At 36.0% G+C, this 24554-nt stretch overlaps 1 protein-coding gene across 1 annotated transcript in view; it reads right to left on the bottom strand.

Moving 5' to 3' along the window:
- LOC134749552 (receptor-type tyrosine-protein phosphatase kappa) overlaps positions 1-24554 on the bottom strand; it is a 212486-nt gene that overhangs the window by 85478 nt on the left and 102454 nt on the right. The window lies entirely within an intron of this gene.

Raw genomic sequence — 24554 nt, 5'->3', positions numbered from 1 at the left:
GTTTATTCCATAATAGTTCCATAATACTTCCATTTTGTTTGACGTTTGTAATACTTTGCAAAATATTTGTTCGATTTCGCGAAAACTTTACAAATCCCTAGGAGAATATTCTTGTCTTATAATTCTGTCATTAAATTTAGCTCAACGATATAATTTTGCCTTCAGAATCTGTAAAAGTATCTTTGAAGAGAAAAAACTACAATAAACATATGTCAAACAACAGGATCCGAAAAATGGCGGATTCGCGGCAGCGAAAATACGCCATAGACAAAAAAAATCTTTTCACGAGACAGAAAAGGAACGTTCCATCTTTCTCTAGAAATAGCTTATGGTTTGAAATTATTAAATCAATTATTGAGTTATTTATGTTGTATAAAAGCGTTTTTACCATTCAAATGATTTTACATAAAAATTAAAAACTAGATGATAAAATATTAGCGTTTTTGTTTATTTTAATCTTAATTTACTCGCGCCATCTGTAGGGATCTTATATCTAAGTCAGCTTCACGAGCTATAGACAAGTTATTTTCGAATTCACTCGTTGAATCCGACCAATTTGTGTGGGTCGTGTTTGGTGTATTGTCAGGATTATTGGAACGTGTTTTTAATTTCATCGTATAGCGTATGTGCGTGTGTTGTCTGTAGGAAATGTATGTGTGCGTGTGGTCATAGAGAATGACGTTTATGCAAAAAAAAGCGAGTTCACACGATCGATTTCATTTAGTATTGAAATAATAAATAAATAAATTGCCATTTTCATTTACTCAGTGAAAGTCAGTTTTCCTTTATTGATAAATTTTGAATTTGAAATACATGTAAAGTTAAGGCCAGCTAGTATCGTACTTTAGACGTTTTTTGAATTGCAATGATCAAAATAATTTGTAGTTGACGGTTTCTTTTATTATTGTTATTTATTCCATATTTTAAGGTTGATTATTATTATTTATCGACTACTATAAAAATATCCTACATTTTAATATGTAATTGTTTGTCAAAAGACTGTTTCATTTCAAACGTAGACAGAGAGAGTCATACTATCTTTGTCTTGCACTAGTACTAGCACCCAAAAGAAAAGATGAGTATAGACAATGTAGATTTTCGGATCGGGAAACGACATTATTAAGTCCGGTTTACATTCCTGTACGAGCTACAAGCCGAGACATGAGACGCGAATGTAAATCTAGTATTAGCATTAGAGTGAGTAAGTAAGTAAATGTCAATCGTTAATAGTGTTGCTACTTGACATCGACGAGTTATAGTTGAGGTTATTCGTATATTTTGCTAAATATAAGAAAAATAAAGAAAATCAATTCTAAAAATCGATAAAATAAAATACGATTCAACGAGAAGCGCGGAGTTCAAGTTTATTTTTTAAGGTTATGAAAGACAGCTTTGTACGCATACATTTTCAAGTTTGCCGCCATTTTTACTGACGAACGTGACTTATCGAGTCATACTTTAGATTTTAAAAGAAAAATACACCTCAGAAACGCTTGACAGTTTTGTCGAAGTCGTGAGCGTCTCGTAACTAGATTAGTTTTTAAAGTTGTTTATTCATAAAATTTTAACTGTGAGTAGTGTTAATGATTCAAATCCTTTGTGAAGCAAATAGAGGATATTAAGAAGTTTAGTTCGGGTACTTTTGAACAAAGTAAGGTCAAGAAATCCGGATAATTCGTAGTTATAATCAGTCATGTCGGTCTTGTAAACGACGAAGTTTGTTTTGAACAGAAATAAGCTATTAGGGAGTGTTTTTAGTGAAGTGAATAGTGTTTTAGACAAATACGGATGCAGAACCTATCTCGGACGAGGTTCATAAATTAGTGAAAACGCGTACTTAAGTGAAAAATAGTTACTTTTTATTGCGCCAATTTCATTGGTTTTTCATGTTGCGATCTTAAGAAACTAGTGTACTAGTGCATTTTGTTAACAAAAAAATCATGTGGGTTCGTTCATGTGCATCAGTTAAGTGTAACAGTGTGAGGAATGTTCATAAAAACACGTAAGTACAAATATTTTGACGAACTCAGAAAGTTGGAACATTTATAGGTTATGTTTACATATTAAATCTCCTGTTCATATTACATACGGTATAACGATGATTTGCATTACAATTCAAATCCTTGAAACATTTCAGAATTTTAATATACAGGCTTGTTGGATTTTCCATCTACATAAATTTTAATTTAATAGCGTTTTTCATAGAATTCCATAATAATTTGTTTGCAGTGTATGTATAGATATTTACGTTCGGATTTGGGTTTTTTTTATAATAAATAAAGATCTTTTAGTTAGTTATTAAGGCTTTATACCCAAGAGGTAAAGAACGGGACCCTATTACTAAGACTCCGGTGTCTGTTTCTGTCTGTTTATCCGTCAGTCACTGGGCTGTATCTCATGAACCGTGATAGCTAGACAGTAAGTTTTCACAGATAATGTATTTCTGTTGCCGCTATTAAATTTCCCTTTGATATTAACAACAAATACTGAAAACATAATAAAATCAATATTTGGGTGGGGCTCCCATACAACAAATGTGATTTTTTTATTTGCCGGTTTTTTTGCGTAGTGACACGGAGCCCTTCGTGAGCGAGTCCGACTCGCACTTAGCCGGTTTTTATCTTAATATATACGTGGAAAATAAAAGAAATACAAAAGGTGCATCTTTGAAAGCCATTGCTAAATTGGACCAGCCTCTTAACACCCTGATAGTCTAGCGGTCTCTAGGGCAGACAAATGTATGGGATATATATTCTTATAAGGTCAGAGTTCGAATCCCACGTAGTGAATAAGTTTTAATTTTTTTTTACTTTCTTTTACGAACTGGAATCAATAATTAGACTTTTTGCAGATTTTTATGGCTATGGTTTGGATCATTTTAGAACAAAATTTTTATACAATGTTTTAGTTCCGTAATCTGTTTCCTTTCAAAATTTTTATAAAATTTACTTGTACCAGTTATTATGGTTATGCACTTGTGCAGTGTTATAAAACAAAGTCAGTAGGTACTTAGTTCCAACTTACTTAGAACCTAGGATGCCTAGGAGTCTAATAGTGTTATGATTCAGGAGTGTGGTTTATTGTGAGTGTGTGCGTTTTATAGTGTTAATAAATAGTGATTACATGTTTTCAAGTGTACAATACAATACAATACTCTAGTGTAGTGGAGAATGTGAATATTTGTGCTGCCGATTTGTAAAAGAAGAAGACACCATGGACAGTCTCCAAGGTGCTTGTGTAACCAAACAAGACAACCACTGTTTTCCCTGTTGCCACCGTCATAAGGACCGCAGAGAATTTTCGAGAGAATCTATGGGATAGGAGATACCAACCAAGAAGAGAACATTCAATAGAAAATTTTTAGTTTAGAAATTTCGATTTTATGAGGTAGGTAAAATAAATAAAAAAATTAGGGAATGTTTTCTATTGTAAATTTCGATACCCCATCTAACATGAAGGGATATCACTGTTGTATGTTATAGTGTAGCGTAAATGAGAAGTTGTAAGGCTAATTAATAATCATCGGCAGAAATCAAAATGAACATTATAAAAGATATGTTTTGCAGCATATATGGTATATGATTCATAATCATCATCATCATTAGCATTATAAGTGTCATTGGGTTTTTATTTATTTATTTGTATGGTTGAATTAGTTTGGCTAGTTGTATAAAGGCAATGTACGAATACAAATAGAGTCGATATATATATTTATTTTGTTTTTACATATATGAAACGTATTCCGGATTTTAGTCCAGTTTTTAAATAAGTGACATGTAGTTTCATTGAAACAAAATTGCCCAATATTAAGGTGATGAGATCAGAATTCTATGATTATTGCGTAATATATTATTGGACTCTTGGTAGAGAAATTGTCAGACAGTACAAGCAGCCATATCAACTATCTGGGGTTGAAAGTAGGATGGTCGAGCGCGTCTTAGAATTAATTTTTCATTATTTGTATGTACAGTCATCTATAATATTCGCTCATTCTCTTTCACGATTTCTCATGACTGAGGGTCGCGATATCGCGATCATCTGTGGTTGTTCTTTCGTTCACCCAAACCTACCACTGTGCAATGCCATCTTGTTAGTTGGTGCTTGTGCAGATCCTTATCCACTATCCTTAGTACAATTTCGCCTAGTATTTGCTTACAAAATTATATGCAAGAAGGGTCGTTTTTCTCTGCAGGTGACTGTACATCTCCAGCGTTTGTTCGTTGCAAAATGAGTTGTTAGTGTTGCGTTTTGAACAACTTTGTTGAACAAAAGACAGGGGAATGGGTCATGGGGTGTCATCATTGACATAGCGTTCGGTTGAGAACCAACAAAGAAAAATCTAGTGAACCGAAAAAAAAAAATTAGTTAAGTAAATGCATTTATTTCCCACGAGAGTCAATTAATCTTAATAATTGGTCAAACACATTTACAGATAGTAATTTAATAAATAAGAAATAAAAATAAAATTATTAAAGGGTAGGCTCGGGATCAATGCCTAGTTTTTTTATAGTTATATAGGACTAGAAAAAAAAAGCGAACTTTTCTTTTCATGCGAAAGATCATTTAAGAACTATGCTAAAATAAACTTAAACTAACAGTTGCTTCAGTCGACATATGACTAGTTTTAAATTTTTTTTTTCGTGGATATATATTTTATTTGTGGGCATAATGGGTTAGTATTGGGTTAGGACGGGATAGTTGTTTTTTTTTTGTTATTATTCAAGTATAAATGTAAAAAAAAAAAAAAAAAAAACTTAAAATTCTTCTTATTTTTTGATTTGATTACACAAGAGAGCTTTGGCTGTCTGTAGAAATCGTGTGTAAGCGTAACTGAGGAGGAATGGTTGTGTGTGTGTATGGCGAGTACTTATAATTATGAGTATGTAAGAATTTGTATGAGAGATGATGAATGCAAAGTAGACGAATGTATTTATGTGTTGGTAAGATTGGATTGATGCAGATAGACAAAGGCTAGAGTGTAATCAGTCTAGATTTGTCGGATTTTGCAGGGGAGAACAAAAAAAAGGGGGAGCGGGGAACACAATTAGCCAGAAAAATCTTATCAGTAGGTTAAAATCCATTGGATTAGACCCATGTAAAGGGTAGTTTTTTGTGGCTAAGACTATACAAGGTATACGGACGCTCAAAAATCTTACACACCTTATTTTGGATGAGGTATATCCGACATCCGACATAATTTGATGGGCCGTGAGCGTCTAGAGGGACGAGGCTCTTTTCAAGAGTTAATTAAATACAATTAATTTATTGGTTTCGTTGGAATTAGATATAATAATAAACAATTCTTTGAATTGGACAAAGAATGCTTTACCGTATCATGTTGTGGTACGTATTTGTCAATTTAAGTTTGTTTATAAAAAAAAACACCCAAGCAAACTTAAAGGTCGGTATATTTTATTCAAATATAAGACATGCGCCGAGAAAACGTGGCTGGAGGTGATAGGGTAATGAAATTTGGTTTGAATTTCTGGCAATGGAGCTTGAAGGTTCCGTACTTATAAAAATTAAAGGTCTCTTCGTTTTGCATGGAAAGTCTTTGCTGTCTCATTAGACGCTCTTCTACGGAGGGGTACGGCGCATAGAGGGAAAGAATACTCGCCGCGGCCGGGATAAGCTGGCAAGGACGGGTTATTAGAACCTACCGGATTCACAACCCGGTATTTCTGGCGGAGCGAAGTTTCTGGGGAAAGAGTCGTCATTATTCATTGACAGTGTTCTAATGAACTAATTTCAGAGCTGAGTCGCTAACAGTCACTTAGTATTGGAATACACACTACACGTTTAAAGAGGGGGGGAAAATTTTCCGACTAATCTAGAGGAAATTAATTTTTTAATTCATGACTAGAAAATAGGTTAAAGTTTTCCATAGCACACGCTTGTGATCCATTACAAAAACTTGAACCTATTGGGGGCGGCTGTGACTGGCCAGAAGCAGTAAAAAGCTTACTTATCAATATAAAACTTACATTTTTAGCCTTGAAGCAAAGTTCGTTTTCGTCGGTCTTTTCCATCGCCGGTTTTCTTCATAATTTTATCAAATAGTCTAACAATAATAACTTGTAACACTGCTTTCACGGCCTACGTTTTATCACATATAACTGAGGTTAAATAAATTACTAATTCACTTAGTAAAAACACAAAATACAAGCAGAAATCCGCTTGAGAAAATAGAAAATATATTGACATTACGATTGTTTATTGACATTGAGGGTGACGTAAGTGACGTAACGTTCCAAAATCGTTATGAAATATAAAGTCCAAAAGGTGCGATAGAAATAAAACGTTGCCATAATTGAATTTTAAGTTTATTTATGTTTTAATACAATATGTTAAAAATAAACATGAAATATTTCAAAACGGGCATCATTTTGAAATAACAAGCTAAATAAGAAATAATCTAAAAATGGGAAATTGTCAGCACAATGGAGTTTGACAGATTTTGGAACATACCGTTTTCGTTGAGCTAGTCTACATGTGTGCGTGAAAATTGTCTTCGTTAGCATTATGGGATTTGGAGCTGTAATATGTTTGACATAAAGCTTATTAATCAAGGCGGGATTATAGACATGTGTTCATGAGAAACTCTTGGTCGCTACTTTAACTTGTGTGCGAGAAAGTCACCTTCGTGAGCATTAATGGATTTGGAGTTTTAATATGTTTGACTTAAAGTTTAGTAAGCAAGACAGGAGTAACTTTTTGTCGCCGTTTTTACAGTACCACACAAATGCAATTCCAAGATCGCACCTGCAGAAATGCCTACGTAGGTTATTTTGGTAGCATTAATAGATTATGATTCTTAATGTGTACTACAGATGACTTAACAAACAAAGTAGGATTTAAGACTATTTCCTTTTGGAGTGTGTCGCTAGTTTTACGGTTTTATGGTTTAATAATTGCTTTCTCGAATTATGAAGAATATGGTCTTTAATATGATGGGCGTAAGACATAGTAAACAAACCAGGGATTAAATCCTTATCTTAGTAATTAAATTCGTAAGATTTATTACCATATTATTAGAATATTTTAATTTGCCAGCGTTAAGCGATTGTAAGCATTAAAGTGTCGGTCATATGCCTTTCCTTAATGGTAAACAAACCAGGACTTATGATCTTTCTTTTTAGAATATGTCGCCATTTGGCCAATATAAATAGCTGGAGCGGGGCAGGGGGGATTCATTAATTTTCTATCCTTCAAACTAGCAGTGTCTCTGGCTTCGCGCGTACATTACTTTCGTAAGTGAAATTACTCTGTCACTCTGTCCATTTGTATAGCCTAGCTTAGAGCTATCTAAGTGAAGTTAAACTTGGGACATTGGATCTGTGTTTGATTGTACAAAGATAAACCTATCTCTGTGGAATTAAGCCTGGACTATGATGGAGGATCTTTACTTACCTGTTTGATTTATTTTATTGTGAAGTGAGGTTTCCTACGCTGTGTTGTTCTTAGTGCCGTAAAGCTATGCACAGATAGTAAATATCGTGCATATCAGGGACTTAGAATGGTGTCTTGGTTTGATTTTACGAAAAGCAATTTTCGTAACGTTAAGCCTGGATAACAGTGGGGAAATTTCATTTCTCTGATTAGTTTATTGGTTCTGTGAAAAGTTTAGTTACATAAAAGTCAACGTAATTATTTTAGTGTTTTGCTATGTGGTGCTTTTACTATTTTATAAGCCAGATCATTGTTTGGACAGACTGTTTGTCCAGCCAAACATCCAGTTCCCTTGCGGTGTTAAGAAGTGGATGCTTGGGAGTCTTTGTTCCAAGATTTGAGGCTCTTGGCATCTCGGTTATATTTACCTAAGAGATGAACTACCTCCCAGGTATCAGGGTCCAGCTGTCCGATGAATGTAAGGGCATCACGTGCGTGCCATTCCGAGTAATCGGGGCTTATTGCAGTCGGCAGTACCTGATCCCCGGTCTTCTATTAAATATACTTATATATTTCGGTGCTCCGGTTCATACTAGTGCTGACTGCAGGGGAGGATTCTGTCGTGACTGATGTCATACACTTACAGTCATAGTCTCGGCAGAGCTTCCAATGTAGGTAGTGCTGGTGTGTTCTAAGGGTGCTGATCCACTGATAGACACGGAATAGGGCGACTTATCCTATACCACCGGGCTTGCGAGCTTGTATAGGGGGGAGTCACACAACACTGGCCGATAGGTTGCCATACCTCAGGGTCGCCTCCTGAACTGTACAGAGAGTTAGGGATACACTTGCGTACATGTCAAAGCACTAGGCCTATGGTAAGTACGGATTGTGCTTTGAGTGTACTAGCTAGGGCTCCAGGTAGGTGTAGGGTAGAATCACACACTATTTATCGAAATCTAATCTGGTTGATATATATTTCTCTATTAAAGACTTTTAATATGGCTTCATTATCCTAAAAAGCGTACGTGTAATAGGCAAGGGGTTTAATTGCCTAGATATTCCTATTTTATAATGTATCTGCGTAAAAAGGTATTGTTGTTTATAAAATCTTATCCTATTTGTTTTATTTTGCTAAAATTTCTAGTGTTCTGATGTAAAAACGAGGTACTGTATATTTCATTCTGGTTTCCAAGGTATATACAAAATAAATTCCTAAAATATCAAGCTGGGTTTAGGTATACACATCGTTCTGGAATAGAAGAATGGTTTGTTTTAGGGAACCCTTGGCAGGCAAGAGCAGTCCAATGGGAGGAGTCAGAGTGGAATAATGCTCGACTTGATATTTCTGTCTTATAAAATATAGTAAATGATCTTAGTGCTTCGTTTGTGCGTCTAAAGACTAGAAATACAGTCTATTCTTTTAGTTTTGGGGATTGGGAAAAAGGGATCAGTATCCCTAGCTTTTGAACATCAAAAAAATAAGTAATTTTGATTGATTGATGATACTTGGCGTTTCTTTCATCAGATCATCTAGGAATGCATAGGATTGCGAAGCGTTGGTCATAGCCCGTCTGGCTACAATGTTAGGATAGGTGACCCGAATGATGTTTTGAAACGGGCTAAGAGTTTTCTGACCCGCATCGAGCATGCGAAGCAGTACGTGTGGACTCACACATCGATTAGAAAGTGATAGTATAATTATAACTTTCCTAAAAAGCTAGGGTGTAAATGGGCTCATCCCAGGAGTACTGCTTTGTATGTTATCCCGAAAACTTAATAGGCGTAGCGGGACTTCACCAAAAACAATTTTAAACTCATTTTTCCAACAACATTTTTAACCTCATATTAACCAAATATGCTGCAAATACCTAAATAACATCATATGTAGTAAACCTTCAACAGCATTTACTTTACACGAATAGATTTAATAAAAATGTAAAAATTTTTACGTCACTACGCTCGAGATTCCATTTTAGAAAGCATCACTACGCTCAGCATTCAATTATGGAATCCTTCGCTTCGTTCAGGATTCTATGTTCGTCCTCGCCGTCAATACATCATCTTGCTTCCTTGTGACACAATATACTATTTCTACTCTTGTAACTATTAAAATATTCCTTTAATTATTCCTTAGCATCATAATAAAATATATCTTCAATATAAAAAATATTTATTCCTTAAAAATTAGGTAATAATAGTAATAGAATCAGAGTCCAAAATTTAGCTGATACTCATTAAAGAATCTAGGGTACCGCGGTACACTTCGAGGGGTCCTAACTATTATCTAGACGATCACATGGCCAAATTATTTAGGTAAGTAAGTAAGTAAAGGGTTTATATATGTAAATATGTATTTATTTAGGGGTAAAGTAGAGGTTAATGTAGTGGGGAAAGTTACAATGTGAAAAGCACTATGTGTCACATGGTAGCAAAATTATTTTCACCTTGGGCGTTAACACTTGAATCCCTCGCTACGCTCAGGATTCTATTATAGAATCCGTCGCTTCGTTTAGGATTCAATTGTACGCCCTCGCCGTAAATATGTAATTTTGCTCCCTTGTGACACAATCTACTATTCCTGTAATCCTGTCTATTGCTTGTTCGATATCTGCTACTTATTGCCCAAGCCTATACAGCCCATTTACTTTTCCTTGCATTCCATTCAAAAACCTTGGTTTTCCTGTTTCTCGAACCTGCGTCTTTCAATTGAGCGTAAATGCGATGAGCGCATGCGTGGCACCCACGCCCTGTCGCGTAGCAACAGGTGGCGCCAAACCCCTGCGTAATACTCGAGTAATCTGCAATGAATACATTACATTGTCTCCTTACATCCCTTTCGCAGAAATCAAACTGTTTTTCAGCGGTTAATGAAATACGTTGCTAGCGGTAGGAACTTTTCTTCGTGGGCGTCGGTATTTTTATTGGGTATTTTGTTTTTAGTTTGAGCATGTTTTACACGGGAGCGATGCATTAAATAGTACCATATGTTTTTGAGATTTAATGGCCAGATAAAAATCAGATGCATACATTTAGTGTGCGTCAGAGAAGCTATATACAACTAAAGGCACCTGTCCGACTGCCGACGAGAAAGCGATTAGCTATTGACTATTTTCTTATTGAGCGTGCGCAAACTTTTTATTTACCAAACACTGCGAAGGTACCACAGACTAATAGCCCCTACAATCACAATTGGCAACAAACGCATAGCTCACTGCCCAGTACCGCGCTGTAATAGTGCATGGTCTAAAAGGCATTTTTCCTTCTTGGCTCCATACTTATATAATAAAGCAAACAAAACCCTTAATATAAACAACATTAGTAATTTTCAATTAAAAAACACAATTAAGATTTGGTTAACATCGTTAAACTATAGTGAAGCAGAAGAGTTATTACGAAGCGTGTTCTAGTACAATCCAAAATAACCGGACACACACGCGCGTTACACACAGAAACACACACATATCCCAAAAATCAGACACACATAATACTCACTCACGCGCGCGCACATACACACATCATAGTCTCAAATGTTTACTTCTTTCTCTTATTTAAATATTGTTAAAATTATATTATAAAATGTCTAACATTGTAACCATACGCTTGTAATCGGGAAGAAACTGGCTCTAGAGACACAGGGAAACCTACTTTGAGAGCCAGGAAGAGGAACCAATGTTATGTAATAATTTAAAGTTGCAATAAAGAAGACATAGAGTACTCACTCCATATTTATCAGTACGGTTTTTACTCACTATTATTTTTAGTCGCTTTTGGCGACATGTTTCGGATTCTTTGGGAATCCATCCTCAGGCACGAGTGTCCGCGGCGGTTGTACGTCGTGCACTGAACTGTACGGAGTGCACGACGTACAACCGCCGCGGACACTCGTGCCTGAGGATGGATTCCCAAAGAATCCGAAACATGTCGCCAAAAGCGACTAAAAATAATAGTGAGTAAAAACCGTACTGATAAATATTTTGAAATATGTCTTACGATAGTTTAAGTGCGATTACTCACTCCATATATCAGTTTTGATACCAAAACGACTATTATTTTCATAGTCGGCATCTAGCGTCAAGTAGCGGAACTATCAGTACTGCTACTCGACTATAGATTTCGCGGCGAACGGAAAGTCTAATGCTCAACGATTTTCAGCTAATATTATAACCGGATTATCCGGAACTCTATTTCAACTACTTCTGCTTATAATACTAGTTATAAATTGTTAAGCAATACGCTTTTACATATGACATCTAGTGTCGAGTAGCAGTACTGATAGCTATAATACTATCAATGAAAGAAATAAGTCAGACCAGTCAGATCAGATCTGCTTGTTTCTCATCGTCATCGGTTGGATAGCTGCCATAGGTGGCCACGTCACGACATGTTATTCCGACGAGTCAAATACGTCCCATTTAACAAAATGTCAATACCAATTTACCCATAGATAATGGAAATTTCTCACAAGGTCGTGTCGTGCCTCACTTATCTAAACGTCTTTGGCGTGTACACGCCTCCGGGTTGCCACTTTCCTTTTTCCATCCTATCAACAAATTCTCGGAACATTACAAATGTATTATTTATTCTCTTTTATGGTTGGTGGGCCTTGAGTGTCGCTGTATAAAGAGGTAACGTTCTTCGGATGTAATTTAAAATCACATACCAAAAATTTACGCAGCGTTTATGCTTATTTTATGCATTGTATTTCTGGCTTAAGCAGGCTCGGCCGAATTTCGTTCTCATTTTAAAACTATGTTTTGAATTGTAATGAGAATTTGCACATACACATGCCTGTAATTAGTTTATATAGCTCATGCTTATAAAACAAACGAAATAGAGCAAAAACAAGTTTTGTATGAAAAATTTAAATTCGCTTCCTACCTATTCGTAGTATTTGTCGACGAAGACTTAAATCTATCAGACAGCCCCACAAGTTACCTACTACCTACCTAGGTAACTCATCAAATAGCTTTATTAGAGTCCATTAGGCTGAAGCAATAACGGTGTAAGATAATTAATAATGAGTGTTGTGACAGAGGCGAGGCTAAATATGCAAGGCGTATCAGTTGGAATATAAAGTATGTTCCCTTCAGTAAAACTGTAGTTCCAGCAGCTATGAGTAGTATTTGCTCTTTTATCTCTCATAATAAATAACATGTGCATGCCAAGGACAAAACGTGACGTACTTAGCATAGGTATACGAGTAGATACATAAAATGACATCTTTAGACTTAAAATGTTTCAACTGTGAGCTCACAGTTGAATCATTTCAAGTCGCTCAATCGTAAAAAAAGTCAGAAAGATGGTCAGATTCTAAAATAAGAATTATATTTCCACCGGTAGTAAACAGACACTCAAGTCTCTCGCTTTGATGTTTTTCCTATACGTCATAAAATGAAATGACACGAGAATAGTAAAAGCTTAGTTTCTGTCTGTATCATCAGTATATGCTCATAAAGTAGGTATGTGCTCCAAGTGTGCCAAGTTTAGCGTTTTTACTAGGATAAATATATGTGCAGTGTGCAGTGGGGTTATATGAGTAGGTAATAAATTTTACTACGGAAGTACTAATACTAACTAAGTCTCCATTAGTGCGCATTCATATTTGTTTTGCATCACGGTCCTACGTAGGCATGAAACGTCATAAGAAAGATATAGTATATCAGAGTCCGGGTCCGTGTCCGGCTGTCCGGGTCCAAGTTTGGGTCAGAGTTCGGTCCGGGTCCGGGTCCGAGTTGGGGTCCATGTTCGTACTTAACTATATTACTACAGTATGCGTCTACGGTTCAAGCGAGCAAGCGCGTCCATTTTCAATACATACTAGATGCGGGTTTTGATTGAACTATCATGTTCCTTTGAATGTTGGTACAGTCCGTTAACTCTCAGAATGACCTTCAGATTTTAGAAAGATACATCAGGTATCGGCGATAACGATAACAAGCGAAGGTGATACTGCTTTTCTGCTTTCTTATTAACTCACAAAAAGTTTTAAACTTACCGCAAAAAGTTAAGGATAACTATTGTTTCAATGTAAAATAAGCCCTAATTAATATTCGGTTGATGACTATATTGCGGTTTGACTTTTTGTCATAATCTAAATAAAATAGAATCAGAATTTGAAATTCGAAAACAAATTTGAAATTATATAGAGTTGATAATACCAGTCACATACTTCAATTCATATGGTAAAATTATACAATTGGAAAATTGTGATATTATTGTTATGGTGGTATTAACTACTCTTATATAGTTTAAGGCTGAAAAGACGACTGCACTCTTTGGGTGTTGGATTGCAACTAAATCAGTAAGAGACTGTCATTTTCTATTACGCGATTACGTCCGATTTTACCCGAAAAACGAATGTCATTCTGAGAGTAAACGGACTGTTTGTACTATCAGGTCTAGAATTAAATGTTAATATATTTTTCCTTTTTTTATTGTGATACGTATCACATTATTACAATCTATAAATTGTATATGCAGATATAACATTTAAAACTTTCGCGGTTTAAACACATATTAAATCACATTTAGAAACGGGTCTATCGCGAATTTATTTTGTTACCTTTATTTACCGACGTTTCGTCACAGGTTTCACTGGTCGTGGTCGCGGCTAACTGACGTCCCAGCAAAATGCCAAGCCAAGCCAAGGAGAAGCCAAGGGATCTATCTTCGGATGTGTGCGCGGATGTTGTGAGTGTTGTGTGTCGGACTATTGACAATAATTAACTTTTATGTGTAGTGGGTGGTTTGAAAATGTGATGTCTACCTCGAACTTTAAATGCACTTTTCGTGGGGTAGTCACACAAATCTCTGTTTTGACATTTTGCTGGGACGTCAGTTAGCCGCGACCACGACCAGTGAAACCTGTGTCGAAACGTCGGTAAATAAAGGTAACAAAATAAATTCGCGATAGACCCGTTTCTAAATGTGATTTAATATGTATATGCAGATGTCAATCACAATGAAAAAATCAACTCTGGTCAACGTGTCTGGTCAAGGTCTAGAATTGTCCCCTCTGGGCACAGATGGGAATCGGTGTTTTAATATACTAAATCATTAATTCCTATTTGTCTCCGCCTCATGTATGGTGGTGATTAAGTGGGGCGGGGACAAATGGGAATACACCATAAATATTGGTACCTAATTTGTTAACACCTTATTAAATTTACTGTTCCGTAATGAGTGATGGTTGCACTTTTATCGTGCTTTATTCTCGCACTTAGTGTAAGGCCTGAGTGGACGCTCGAGTTGGGCGTGCAGCGGGGCGGGGCGTGCGGCGTGCATGTTAAACAAAATGCAAACGTATAGGAGCGGCCTTAGTGCACGCTGCTCAAATCACTTGTGAGCCCGACGCCACGCTGCACGCCACGTCTAACGCTCCGCTTCGAGCGTCCACTCGAGCCTTACACTTACACTTGTTTGTTTAGTGTTTGAAGGAACAATGCAGCTAGACTGACCACTAACGTTCATCGGGAAAACTTGCGCTAAACTTACAAGCATCTAAGGCAGAAGTTTGTTTGTTACTCATATATGGTGAACAAGTTAGTTATGTGTTACTATCGGTTAAGTTTGACTTTTGTTGAAGAACATGTTATAGATTCAAGTTTCAAGAATTTCAGTAATTCTCGAGCTATGTGAGCTACCGAAGCTATCGAAGCGGATAAAATTTATAATCACTTAACTTTAATTTTCGCGTTAGTTAGGGAGATTAGTAGTGAAATCTTCTGAAAGAAGATTACAACCATCTTAAACAAATTAAAGTCTTGTCAAGGCGCCATTCATTTATTACGTAAGACGATTTTTGCCAGTTTTTGACCCCCTTCCTCCCCTATGTAAGAAAAAATAAGAAAAGGCTGACCCCCTCCCCCCTATATTGGCTATATTACGTAAGAATCTACAGGAAAATTTTTTTGTATTAAATTTTTTTTATAAACCAAACAATACCTCATTTTGCCTCATTTTGAGTTAAGTCTTATTGATTGCGTTAAACGTCTGGCGGGGCTAAGTACCTAAAGGTTGCGTCTCGTTTATTAGTCTACGCAAAAGGCTAAGACGGAATTTTATTATTAAGTCCAACTAATGAGCTACGTTTATATAGCAGGCGTAGTCTGTTTAAATATTTAGGGAGAATATTTTTTATAAGTAAATATGTGGCTTTTCAGCACAGAAGGGTCCTTATGATTCAAGTGCAATAAGGTCCTGTTTATCTGAAATTCCAACAGAAATTCTGATAGAAAGTTCCTTATTGCACATGAAGCATAAGAAAGCCATATATAGTTGGATTAGGTAGTATTTATGTTAAGTACAATACAATTTATAATAGATTATCAAAAACTGCTTTAAATATTTCGTTTAAATTTGCATTATTTACCTACGTAAATAGGGAAAAATCGATGTAGATTCAATCTAGTCTTATAAAAATGTCTTGTTCTCTCACGGAGAATTTCTTGGCGTATACAACAAAGAACGTTACCTACAAAAAAAAACCACCGAAAATACCAACCAACAGCATAATATTTCAAATCCCTCTTTAAAACTTATCGCAACATTTCTTGCAAATAAATTTTTAGGTAAGTCCGAACTAGAAGAAAAGCTAAAGCCTTCAAAGGTCCCTCAAAGTCCAAGTCTTAAATGATTCTTAAAAGTTTAAAGTTTCTCAAAGTTCTTTCTTTAAACTCAAAAGTTCTCTGTCAGAATCGGAACTGGGTTATATAAAAACCTAAAAAATGCTACAACAACATTGTGCTTATTTAGAAATGAGTATTCTGAAGAATATTTTTTGCAAGAAAGTTTTAAAAGGTAGTTTTGTTAAAACTCGTAACTAAGTGACGCATGACACGACAGGTGATAAAAGCGCGACCATCATTGTTTAAGAGGCCAATTCGAACGTACACTGATATCAGACTGACATCTAACTGATGTCATTAAAATAGCATGCATTTCGTTCCTACTTATCAAACTCTTAACAGATTTTTAATATCAGAATATCGCTCCTTTTTACATCTACCGATACGTCGTTGCCGTAAGCGAAATTTGAGAAAAAAAAGGCGCCAGGCGAATGGGCGGATACGTTCACCCTCGGGCCTCGGGCGGTTCCGACGCGATAGCGGATGCGACGCGTTATCAGCAACAAACATGTTTTTATCTAAACGCGGTTGATAGCAAATGCTCACAAACATGTTTGCATCTAATACGATATTTTTAGGAAGCGCCGCTTCCCTGTGCCGTACTAGTATGTTAACTAAAATAGTAAAAAAGCTGTCGTTGTTGTGTACCTAATTACAAAAACTTTAGAAAATTAGAGATCCCTACATAGTTAACACATCTACAACAAAATTATGCCTGATTAAAAAAATATAATCTAGTCTTAGACCAGCACAACAACGAACAACATAGGTAAGCTTCCTTTATGCACGATTTTTATCAAATTATGTTCAGTATTTTAGTTAATTTTTAACAAGCAGAAACGTCTGCGATCGATGCTATTAAGCTTAGAATAAATTTAAAAGTGGAAAAATTACTGCCTTGGGTGAGACTTGAACTCACGGCCTCTGGATTATTTTAGTAGTTTGTGGAGTATTTTAGGTGTTTAAAGGTAACAGACAATCAGACTTATGGAGAGCTCAGTGGTTATTCCAAGCAAGTACCGTAAAACGGGGTGGAGTGGAAACTTTAGGAAATTTTGAGACTACTTCAATAGTTTTAAAACGGACATAAAATTACCATTATTCATTATTTGTGCCGTCTTCAAGCAAAAGGTGCCACTTTGTCGCTTGCCATAAGGACGCTCTGACAGGTTATTTGTATAAAGATACAAGCAAATTTCGTCCTTATGGTAAGCGACGACAATGTGGTACCTTTTACTTGAAAACGTCACAGTTACTGAAACTGTTCGTGTAACTAGTTAGATTACTATATAATATTGATGTTCACGTACTGTAAAAAATCTTGCTTAAAAATATATTTGTGGCTTAAAAACTAAACTTTCAGTCGCCCTTGCATTTGAAAGCCACCCCGTTCTACGATTAATGGACAGGATGATGTCAACTTCTCTATGCCAATAGTAATCACAACAGAGCACCACGCGTCTATCCTGAAACACACACCCCAACACGTCATGCATATTAATGGCTGCAGCCATTTCATGCCACGTAACTACTGGAATATAATGTCGTAATACATTGGGTGGCAAGCGCATTTCACGTTGTTTTCTGCCAGATTAACTAACTAAAATGGCCAATCGATTTATATTTCGTCGTCGATTTTTTTTGTGTGACATTTGGATAAAATTTGGCTGGTTTGAACTGTTTGAAGGGCTCCTCATTCTGTGTGGAATAAACAGGAGGTCACGATTTGGGACAAAAAATATATGTAAATTGTCGTTTGAGTTACCTACTTACGTTTTTGTAACTCAGTGGAAGATTTTTTTAGGACAATAGCGCGAAATTGCGCTTATTATTTAGAGAATAGAGAACTCTTATCTAATATCCAACAAAATCGTCAACAAAATAAAAATAAGCCCAAATTGGCACGTGGATATGATGCCTGATGTTATTACTACAGGCTGGCCGAAAAATACGTTGGCAAAGAATTTTTAGGCATATTTTTCCTACTTACACGTATTTCATCTCATATTACAAAAAGTTACACTCCGTCACATTTTTTGGGGACAAAAAACAAGACAACAAAAATAATTTTGACCCATTTAATATCATAATACGAGTATTATGATATTAAATGGGTGTTGTACGAGTACAACACCTACCAAATCAATATATATGTACTGTGACTTTGATCGCGTTCTAAACTCAACAGCGACACAATTTTGCGTCGCGTTCCATCGTAAACACAATGTAATATTATTACGTAGTAGTACGAGTAGGTACACTCAGCGTCAAATACTCTGTAGTAGTCAAAGTGGCCAAATAGTTCGGTACACCATACTAAATATATGGTGTACCGAACTATTTGGCTACTTTGGTTGCTACAAAGTAGACGCTGAGTGTACGCTCATCAAGGCGAAATAATACCTATGTTATTAAATTATAATAATAATAATAATAATAAAATACTTTATTGTGCACTACAAAGAAAAATACATGTTACAAACAATGACAGGACATAAGTGAGTAGGTAACAACAGGCGGACTTATCGCTAAAAAGCGATCTCTTCCAGACAACCTTCAGATAGCGATTCAGTGGCTAGAAATAAGTTAATGGGCAGTGCAAAATAACAAAGGTGTAAAGTTTACAAATCAAATACCTACGTATAAATAACAAACAATGAAAAATAATCTACATAAACTACATATATTATTTAAGCAACAATAATACACTACATAAACCTACACAAAATACATAAATACATAATGAGAATTCAAGCAAGAGAAGAATAACGACCAGGTAGCGTGAACAAAAAGAAAAATATATATGTGTAAGTGAAAGGACCAAGACTAAGAAAGAGATTTTAAATAGTGTTCTTTTAGAAGTTTTTTAAAAATGGGTAGGGATTGAGCACGTCTTATATCAATGGGCAAAGCATTCCACAATCTTACAGACTGGAAAGTGAAGGATTTGTTGTAGAACTTACTAGATGACCGAGGGGCAGCAAGAAGGCGATTCTGAGAACACCTAACAGACAAAAGAAAACTAAACCGTTTTTTAAGGTATTCAGGAGTATTTGGAATAAATAAAGTGCGATAGAGTAGAGACAGGATATGTGTATTACGTCGGAAACGAATCGGTAACCACCTGAGCTGTGACCGGAAGCTGGAGACATGATCAAATTTTCGTAGCCCGAAAATGAAGCGAATGCACACATTTTGAAGCCGTTCAATCTTGTTCAATTGCTCTAATTATGTGTAGAATTCTGCGGCTGTTCTGCTATATTCCGTTGGTATAAATACTGTCTTGGTACACCAATACCAACGTTCGCCAGAGCTAATCTGCGTTTATACAGGGCGGCTAAAAATAAGTGCATTCCCGTTGTCAGGGAGGTTTTGTGATTATATTGAGCAACTTTTATTATGGGACCAAAAACGAAATCGCAAAAAAAATGTATGAAACAGCCAAATTTTTTTTCGCGGTTTCTTTAGTAAGCCGTAAAATAATGTGCTAAGGTTTTAAATTATTCGACTCTCGTGTGCAGTAACGTGTGTTTTTCCAGAGAATCTTATAATGGGTTTTGTTTTTGCGTATAGTCATTGTATAACGTCCTCTAAACGAAATATTGTGCAAGTCATAAATTAGAAACTTTCTATTTTTTGTTGTTTCATGTTAACTTAGTGTTTTTGCTCATCTTATTTTAAAATTTATTGCGTTTCCGTGATAGGGCGATGTTTCTAAATTATTAATACCTACTACGTACAGTCATCATCAGATATATCGGAGAGGCCGAGGTGCTCAAAAATATCCGAACACGCACTTAACTGAACTTAACTGTTCAGATATTTGTGAGCACCTTGGCCGCTCCGATATATCTGATGGCGACTGTATGTGAAACTATGTTGCGATCTCATCGCGCTATATAGCATACAATAAAATAATTATTATTTTTATTAACAATTTGACATGTATCTACGACTGTATATTTTATCGGTCATAAACATTGCACCGGGAGCGATATTGAAAATTAAAAAACATCTCTCTAGTAAATAGGGAATATTACGCTAAAATAAAGAATAAATAATAAAATTTCTTTATTTCGGACAAATGCATCCCTAGAGTGTTAGCTAAACTCTGCTTAGGGGGCGCCACTACCACAATCTGAAGGTCTATCGCGAAACAAGAAAATCGAAGTTTTGTTATCTAACATCTCTGTCACTTGCATATTCGAGCGATAAAGAGGCAGGTAGCGAAATTTCGGATTCGCGTTTCCCGGTAGGTCCTCTGTAACTAAACCGCTATCTAGAGGATATGAGCGAAAGTATTTAACAAAATATGCGCCCTGGGTTAGTGCCTCGATTTCTATCTGAATTTAAAATACGGAATATCAAACTTTCTTATGAGACACGGACGCTGCGTATCCAACTAAGCAAGAGTAACTATTTCGTCCTTTGTAGAAAACAATGCATTCTCTGTGACCCAGTGCGGTTAAAAATATTTGAAATTTTTCTCGTTTAAATTCTTTATGCATGGTGAACGTGCACGTGAAATTATATTTCAAAATACTTTTTAAAGCTAGATTTTTGCAACAAAATTAAGCTAGATATGTTTCAGACAAAAATATAGCAATTATTTACACCTTGTCATAATAATATATCGTCACCACGCTCAGGAAGACCAGGGTCAGCTCGGCAACCTATTCCCAAAAAATTACTTATGCACTCATTTTTACAAAAGCGACTGCTATCTGGACTTTAATATATATTATCTTCGGTTACCGCGATAGTTACTCGTTCGTTACCCGTTGACCACGAACGCTGTAAAGAGTTCGAAACGTCGGGATATATTATAAATTCAATATACGCGATATAATCCGTTTTCATAGTTTTATTTTAATATATATTTTTTTGCGATGTGTGTTTATCTATCTCTTTTTACGTTTTGCAAAAGTACTAGTAGTAATTAGGAATAAATAGGAGTAAATAGGAATGGAAATTAGCGATTTTTGCTTGTTAAATTAATTAGAGGGTACTGCTGATTTTGGGAAAGGAAAAAACTTTTCTGCAAAAAAGCCTTTTACAGAACTTCGCAAAGGACTTTACAATACAAGATTCTTTGCAATTAGGGCGCACTTTGCTCAATTTGTCATTGTACAATCATACTTAATTTACAATTCAAAGCAAAATAGGTTCCTTTTCGTCTTTGACGGCTCGCAATTCTTGCATATATCCAATTATTTAAATGGAGCGGAAATAAAATATTTCGTCAAACGAATTCTTTCTCGTGAATATTCAATTCGTTCGTGAGGCGCGGTAGATTTATAAGATTTTAGAATAAGACAATCCATGCTGATTCGGCTTTTTTAAATTTGTAAAAAACTGGTCGATAAGGACTTAACAGGTATTTGAAGAATTTAATGTTAAGTACTCCTAATCACAATTTTATTACAATTTTAATTTGTAGTGGGATCACACGTGATCAGCTGACGAACATAAAATATGTGACATTTTCAACCAAAAGGTACCACATTGTCGCTTGTTAATAAGGTTGATTTTCAATTGAAGCTATATGGAAATAGTGCCTCATTGACAACCGACAATAAGTACCGTTTTGATTGAGAATGGCACATATATAAATTATACCTTTAACGCATCATTGATTTAGAACAATAACTTGAGACAATACGATAAATCATGTATAAATATAATATTTATTTACTTCTTTTACGAACCATTGTTACTTGATACTTTTATTACTTTCACATCATTGCACACCATTGAACAATAATGTAACCTAGATTAACGTATGAATAATTCTATGATATAAGACAAGCATTATTCTAATAAAGTATTCATTATTCACCCGACTACTGAGTTGTCATTATAATAATATTTTCTACGCCGCATGCTTCAAGATTTATTTTTATTTTATTATATAAATTTTAGGCACAGTAACAACATACAAATTATCATCATCATCATCATCATCATCATCATGTCAGCCGATAGACGTCCACTGCTGGACATAGGCCTCCCCCAAGGCTCGCCACTCCGACCGATCCTGTGCCACTCGCAACCACCGAATTCCCGCGACCTTCACCAGGTCGTCGCTCCATCTTGTTGGAGGCCTACCGGCAGTTCGTCTTCCGGTACGCGGACGCCACTCCAGAACTTTCCGGCCCCACCGGCCATCAGTTCTGCGAGCAATGTGCCCCGCCCACTGCCACTTAAGGTTTGCAATTCTGCGAGCTATGTCGGTGACCCTAGTTCTACTGCGGATATCATCATTTCTGACTATCACGCAGAGAAACCCCGAGCATAGCTCTCAACTTTACTTAACTAATTATTGTAAGGTAGATTTAACTCTATACTTAAATGTTACAAGGCTGTAGTGGAAAATGTCGAGATCTTTGTTAATTCCGTTGTAGCGAGCACACATTCGCGGTATCGGGCTATGTTGTGATGTCCTTCCTGAGACGGACAAGGGATAAAGTATCTCTACAATGACAGGGGTGCGTAGACAAGATGCTAATCGTTAACGCTCTGTAGCGAACGAATCGCAACTGTCTACGAAACGCTACGCTACGGAGCGTGAACGATTGGAATCTTGTCTACGCACCCTGTTCTTGTATGTATGTATATTCTTTACTGTACATAGAAAAACACATACGAGAAACACAGTTACAAAGAGAATTAAATACAACAAAGGCGAACTTATCCCTATATGGGATCTCTTCCAGTCAACCTTTGAGGAAATGAGCATAAAATAAGTAACAATGAATAAAAAACAAAACCAACAATGTATAACTACTAACACAGCAATGAAAAAAATTATAAATTTTAAATACACATTATTACAAATATACTCAAATACAAATATATGAATAAAATAATGCATACCTAAATAAATATAACGTAAATATAAATAAACAAACACTCAATATAAATAAATATATACGAATTCGAACAAGAAAGCTAAATGAAATTGAAAGATACCTATTAAATAGAGAGAAACAGAATTATGAGTCGGGAAGCCACAATTTTTTAAGCCTCTTCTTGAGTGATGCTACAAATTGTATTGCCCTTATTTAACGGTATTTTGTAATCAAGGTTGAGGGCTGCCAACGCTGCTTTCACAACGATATTGTTTCATCTACTACATCAGTAGGCCGAGCACATGACCGGCGCGACAGTATCTCGCCGCGAGATAGACTACCCGTGTTTTACTAACTGTATGAATTAAAGAGGGACGGGTAGTCTATGTCGCGATACTCTCGCGCCAATCATGTGCTAGCCCGGCTGGCGCAATATAACGCTTTTAAAACGAACCAGATTTTTAAATATTCTTCAAGCCCGCCTAGATACCCCACCGCCTACCGCCTACCGCCTAGGTACCGCTGGAGAGACGAAGTGCAGAAAGACCTCAGCGAACTCGGCGCCGTCGACTGGACCGAAACGGTTTTGGACAGAGTAGTATGGCGGTCTTTGGTGTCAGAGGCCAAAATCCACTTCGGGTCGTCGCGCCACAGCAGTAAAGGAAGTAAGTATAATCATAGAGTAACTTATACTTAGAGCGGTACTGTCATAGTAAATTTTGTAACCCCAGTAAATTCACTGCCATCTGTCGACACACGACAAACTAAAAATGAAGATTTATAAAAATACGATAGAATGTATTTAAATATAGATAAATGATTTTTTTATTTGCATTAATTATTTTTATGTTTTTACCCATGTTCTTTCACTGATATGCGTTAAAATTGTTAAATAACAAACGAAACCGTCAACGCCATCTATACGACTGTAGGCCAAAACTAGTAGCGCCCTCTGAACGAGAATCAAATTATCTTGATTTTCGAGGCACGTTTTTTCCTTAGACTGTATCTATCTATTACGGAGTTATATCTATTTTTGGTATAATTCAAGCCTCATTGCCAATTCATAGTCCTAAAAAAACTGTTTGAGGGAAAAATACAAAATATGATATTGTAGGTGGTAATTATTGTCTTAAAAATAGATTGTGCGCGTTAAAAGGGTAAACAGCGAAAGTGAACCGCAGGGAAGCTCAGAACCCCTAGTATAAATTTCAGTTATGTCTATTTTGGTATGGGATTTTGAACAGCGCGCCAAGCGGGACGTTTTGGAAACTCAAAATCCCATACAAAATGACACTTAGCGCAAATGCGTACGTCAAGTCACGTTATCGAATGAAATTTAAACTAAGTACAGACCATACTGAAATTCAAGCGTAACCGGGCACGCTTCAAGTATAATCCGCCTGCCTACAATAATTTGATGTTGTCATATAGGTATAAGAAATCAATCACCATCAATTACGTAATGCACACCGAAATGCGAATTTAAAGCAAACAACGAAGTGCTCCCAACGGTAAGGGAAGAATAAAGAAAAACGAGAAAAGGTTTGATCATTTCATATTTATGATCCGATTTAAAAGAAAGCTCGAAAGAAAGCATTTCACTTCGCGTAGGTGTCAGATTATTTAAATTTTTCTATAGAACAATTTTTATTAATTCATTATCTTTATTTAATTATAATGT

The sequence above is a fragment of the Cydia strobilella genome, chromosome 18 (assembly GCF_947568885.1).
Source record: "Cydia strobilella chromosome 18, ilCydStro3.1, whole genome shotgun sequence".
NCBI lineage: Eukaryota > Metazoa > Arthropoda > Insecta > Lepidoptera > Tortricidae > Cydia > Cydia strobilella.
This window is presented reverse-complemented; position numbering and strand designations above follow the sequence as displayed.